The sequence below is a fragment of the Triticum aestivum genome, chromosome 1A (genome assembly GCF_018294505.1).
Source record: "Triticum aestivum cultivar Chinese Spring chromosome 1A, IWGSC CS RefSeq v2.1, whole genome shotgun sequence".
NCBI lineage: Eukaryota > Viridiplantae > Streptophyta > Magnoliopsida > Poales > Poaceae > Triticum > Triticum aestivum.
Window position 1 is genome coordinate 332905515 of NC_057794.1, and position 6000 is coordinate 332911514.

The window sequence follows — 6000 nt, forward strand, 5'->3', positions numbered from 1 at the left end:
TTTCGTGAGCCTCTGCTTGTTACCACACGTTCCTAATCCACTATGATTTGGATATTTGATCCGAGAGGCCTCTGGCCTGATAGCACTAACCATCACGTGGGCATAGTATGGGCGTTCTGCGTCGTATACATCAGCTGAAGCTTAATAGACGTCAGCGACTGAGTGGCGCGCGCCGGGTTGGACTGCTTAAGCGCCTGCCTTGTTGAAGGAGGTAGCTAGGTCTGCTCACCGGCCGCCCTCGCAATGTGCAGGAGTTCCCGGGGAGATGGCCCATGACCCCTGGGGGCATAGGTTTAGTCCGGCGTGCTGGCCTCTCTATTAAGCCTAGGTCGGGTTGCGGCGTATTGTTTGGACGAGGCCGGGCATGACCCTGGAAAGTGTGTCCGGACGGAGTTAAGCGAGCGTGGTGGGTAAGTTGGTGCACCCCTGCAGGGAAGAAAACATCTATCGATAGCCTGTCCTACGGTAACGGACACTTGGAGTTGTATCCCGATCGATACAACTAGAACTGGATACTTGTGATGAGAACTGGATGGTGATCAGGATTTGATTGTGATGATAATAGGATAGTATGGCTCTGGGATTGCTTTCTCGCAGGGAGTCGAGAAAGGATCTCTAGCCAAGGTTGATAACACTACTACTACTTTACTTTATGCTACTCTACTCCCTCGTGTTTGCTGCAAGATGGTGGTTTCCAGAAGATGCTAGTCTTCGATAGGACTAGGCCTTCTCTCGATTCTGGCATTTCTGCAGCCCAGTCCACATATACAGCCTTCCTTTGATAATGTTGCATATGTAGTGTAGATCCTTGCTTGCGAGTACTTTGGATGAGTACTCACGGTTGCTTTGCTCCCTTTTTTCCACCTCTTTCCATTCTTCTCGGATGCTGCAACCAGATGGTGGAGCCCAGGAGCCAGGCGACACCACCGACGACTGCTACTACCCCGAGGGTGCCTACTACCACGTGACGGACGCCGACGACCAGGAGTAGTTAGGAGGCTCCCAGGCAGGAGGCCTTGCCTTTTCGATCAATGTTGCTTTTGTGCTAGCCTTCTTAAGGCAAACTTGTTTAACTCATGTCTGTACTCAGATATTGTTGCTTCCGCTGACTCTTGTGTATTCGAGCTTATGTATTCGAGCCCTCGAGGCCCCTGGCTTGTAATATAAAGCTTGTATTATTTTAACTTGTGTCTAGAGTTGTGTTGTGATATCTTCCCGTGAGTCCTTGATCTTGATCGTACACATTTGCGTGTATGATTAGTGTACGATTGAATCGAGGGCGTCACAAGTTGGTATCAGAGCATTGACTGCCTGTAGGTAGCCCCCTTTCCAACTCCTTGGCCGAAGTCGAGTCTAGTCACTACAAAAACTTTTACTAACATGGCTGTGTGGCTTACGGGCCCACGTTGCCATTGGGAGGTATTAGGATCTTTTATTTCTCGTCTATGCTCTGAGACTCTGATCTCTCTTCTATTCGGGTTAAACATTTTACTAACTCTGACATTAGGTTCTTGTACCCGCTTCCTCCCGGAGAGCCCTGACATTACCAATGATCGCTTGCTTCGCCAGAAGATTTTGCAGATACTCCTCGATGTTTCTCGAGACCCTGTGCCCACTACCTTGCAGTTCCTGACCACAGATAATCTCCGTGAGTAACATCTTTGCCGCTTGTACCTTCATACCCAGTTGCTCCTATTATTACAAGATGTACTCCGTTGTTTTGAGAATCCTTTGTGCCTTCTGCTTTGCGGCTTCTTTTTGCACTACGGATGATTCACTGAACCCGTTTAACCCCAGTTGTTGATATGCTTTCCAAAATACTTGGAAATACTATGTGATCTTCCGAAAATCCTTTGCAGCCTATTGCTGTTGATTCTCCCGCATTAGGATAAATTCCATATGTCTAGCAATATTCTTTAAACTTCTTTGTGGTTGTCATTCTGTTCCTATGGATTCAACGTGTGAGCGAATATTCGCAATCATCAATTAATCCTTGGAAAAATTCTTTCCAGCTTTGACATCGCTCCGGTTATGAGCCGGTTCTTGCCCAATCTAAATCTTATCGGGTGCGCCTTTAAGTCTATTCAACTTACTCATCTTTTGATCAGAGCCTCTACTTCTGATCTTTCGACTTGAAATCATAACTCCTTTGTACTCAAGCATCGAATTAATCAGATGTTTCTATAATCCAATGCCTTTGCATTTCTTCCTTCTTTTGATTGAGTACTGATACTCACATCAGATCCATTAAGGACCGCTGAATCCTTTGTTGGATTATTATCCGGCAGTTTCCTTCATATTCGAAATTTTGTGCGCTCTTCCCCTGATACACATTGCCTTTGGTAAATTGTATCCTCTGCCTCTCAACCATGCTCTGCCTTCGAGCTTGTGTTATTTTACTCGTGGAGTTTGTGGTATATGTTCCCAAGATGCCCCTATGGGTTGGACCTATGCCTTCTTTAATCCATGTGAATCCGAGAGTTTTCACGAGTCATACTCTTCTGGTGTTTTGCCAGATAACATTTCAACACTACAACTTCATCGAAAACGAGGAGTAAATGAAAGGTTATGCATTGAAGAAGTGGGAGTCGACCTTGAACTTTGTGTTCATGCCCATAGACACGATGTAGACCTTAGCATGTAAGCTTCTCTTTTAATCTAATGTTCCCTTGGTATAAGCTCATCTTGCATTTGTAAATTGATTCTTTGCAATCGTGGTTCCGGTCATATTTTCTCCTTGATTCCATTTCCCGGACAAGTTAAAATACTTGACTTCTACAGATCATTTCATCTGTCCAACCTCTATTCTGATCAACCTCGAGGATTGCCCCCTGTTATCTCGAGGATATTGTGTCTTCGCACTACCTCTTGTAAATTCTTAATTGGAGTGATACTCCATCACATCATTCTTAGCCTGATCGGCTATATCATTATCGTACTAAATTTTAACTGTGCTACCTAGTCCTTATTCCTGGAGCACAACTTTTCGATGATGAGCGAAGCTTACGTCGATCTTCATCATCTTATCATTCCACCTTGAACAACAAGCTTGAATCCGAGCTTGTGTCGTATCCATGGTTCCAATAGCCTTCGCTTCATCATTCCTTTTGCTTGATGGCATCGCTCCTCGATGGCATCTTCATAGAGCCTCTCGACAAAGGCGTCGTGATCAGCATCAACATTTTGACTTCTGTTGAAATGACAATTGAATTCGTGGTGAGAGATACCATCCTTGACCTATGATGAATTGAGTTATCATCGACTACCACCTTGTCTTCTTTCCAACACATGATTGATCATGTCTTGGTTATACCTTGGACTCCTTGCTATTCCTGCAATTGTTCTTTGAGTATTTCTTGTGATCTTCAACTCCAACCCCTACTGGGAACACCATGTTAATGCTACCTTGAAGCATGACTGAGGTATTTCGGATATCAACAAGAACATTGGAAGCACATTGTCGAATGTTTCTTGATCTATTATACAAACACCGTTGTATGGGTAATATCATGATTCTTCCCTCGCCCCCCTTATCTAAATGCTTTTGAACTTGCTGTCATATCATGTATATCCTGCTCCGCTTCCCCATGGGAAGGATATACTCCCAAATTCTTGTGTGTAAACACATTTTCCTTTCCAATGTTCTGTTTAATCTGATGATCACATTTTCCTTTCCATTGTTTTGTTTAACCTTTCTTGTGATCTATATGATCTAAGCAGTAATATTCTTCTGCTTAAATAAACATCTTGGTGTACAACTCTTACAGTAAAACCCTGTTACTATTGTTGTTGATATTCTGGTAACCACCGATGGACAAGAACTTTGCCTAATGGTCCGCCTCGTTCCAACGAGCAGGAAAATGGTTCTCTTCGTCCCTCGCCCTTGGTACCAACGTTGATGCCAACATAACTGACATGCTATCCTATGACATGCCTTGCTATCATATCCGTGCAAGATGTCGCTGCCTTTCCTCCTCTGAACACACAAGGTGGGCCCATAACCCACAGTACCACAGGATCGAAATCTAACTCTTCTGTATATCTTTGATTCCAAAATATACTTGCATTTGGCTTCATATCATGTCACGAGCCACCTTCCGAGAGATGATCTATTCCCGATGCTCTGAACCCCTTTCTCACACTCTGTTCAGGTATCAATCGTTTGTCCATTCGGTTGAAACTTCTTATTGTGCCTTCATATTTTACTCTCGACGTTTTCTTAAAATTCAACTCGAGGGATACTTCTGTCACATTCCCTGCATTTTTTTTCACCAGACAATTAACCATATAATTAAGGGCCAGTTCACCCGAAGTTACTCTTTACTTCCCCACTTAAATCTCGGGACGAGATTTCTTGTAGTGGAGGAGATTTGTAACATCCCCAGCATCACACTACAGTAATCTCTCATTAATGAAGGTCATGTCATCATGATCATCATGCCAAAATGCCCCTTGTCCAAAATCTGCTTCAAATTCAAATTCAAATTGCATGTCGAATATTTGCTTCTTCTTTCATGCAAATAAAATAGTTCATCCTATGGCAAATAATCCCTAGATATTTGTCATGTTGAATCCAACATCTTTGGAATTCCCAAATTGCCCGTGGAAATTAATCATTGTTCCAGCAGCATTTAAATATGCCATTCCCAATTTCCAAAATTCCTAGACAATTCCTCTTGCCTCCAAACTATTTGTGGCAATACTAAAAATGTGGAGGAATTTATGGGCCAAGTCCCATATTTTTCCTAAATCCCTTGGATGCAAAAAAAAACCTTTTCCTCTCTCTATTTTAATTTTAAGATGAAAAGAAGCCCCCCCTCCCCGCTGGGCCTTGGCCCAGATGGCCAAGCGGCCCGAGCCATCTGGCCCACTCCAGCTGGCCAGCCCAGCCTCCCACGCTCCCCCGGTCGCCTTCCTGTTCGAGCGACCGCGGGCACGGTCGCCATCAAACCACCTCGCCGGCGATGCCCAACGAGAGGATAAGGCCTCCACCGCCCCGACGCCTCGGCCCCCTCGCCTCCCACTTGCCCTGCCTCCCCCCTCCACTCGCGCTAGTCCCTATCCCCTCGCACACTCGCTCCCCCTCCTCCAGATCTGCCTCGCCGATGTGCCCTGCGCCGTCCGCCGTGCTGACCGCGGCCACCGCTGTCCCCGTCCCTCTCCGACGATTCCCTGAGCGCCGTCGTACCCCGCGAAGTCTTCCTCGACCACCGGACCAAGCCAGGAGCCCCACAGCGAGCGCGGCGACCTCTTCTTCTTCCTCTACTCCGACGAACGCCGGCGTCGAATTCGGCCACTTCGCGCCTTCCCCGAGCCCACTGAGCACATCTGCAGGCTCACTGTGAGCTACACTTCCCCCCTCTCTTTTTGCTTCCATACGCGCCCGGAGCGGCTGGGCCCGCCATGGCCGAGACGAGCTCCGTCGTTGAACTCATTGCAGTCGCCCTTGATGCTCCTAGCGCCGCGCTAGCGCCACCACCGAGCTCCTGGAGCTCCTAGCTGCTCAACGCACCCCTCCGCCACCCTTGCCGTGCCCTGGACGCTCGAATTCCGTCGACGTCTGGACTCCGGCGCCGCTCCGGTCAGCGCTGCCGTGGCTCTAGGCCATCCTAGCACTCGGGACCGCCGATGTTGGATGCGTGCGGCTCCCCTCGTTCGAACGCGCGTCACGGCGCTCGTTTTAACCACCCCGTAGGCTTTTCCCGATGCGCTCCCGATCGCCGCTGCCGCCTCCACTCGCCACCGGCGATACTCCGGTCGTCCCCGAGGCCGGTCGTCGTCACCATCGTGTGCGCGGCGCCGGGCCGCACCCTTAGGTCCAAGCCGCAGGTCCGAAGGCCCCCTGTAGCGCGGCTCCGGCCAACTCCGGCGAGGCGCCGCCGTTGCTTTGGTCGTCGGAGCCGCTCCGTCGCCGGCGACCGACGTGGCGCCGCGTGGCCCCCCCTGTTGACTCTGTTGACTCAGTCAACTGTGCTGACTGGGCAGGGCCCCAACCGCTGA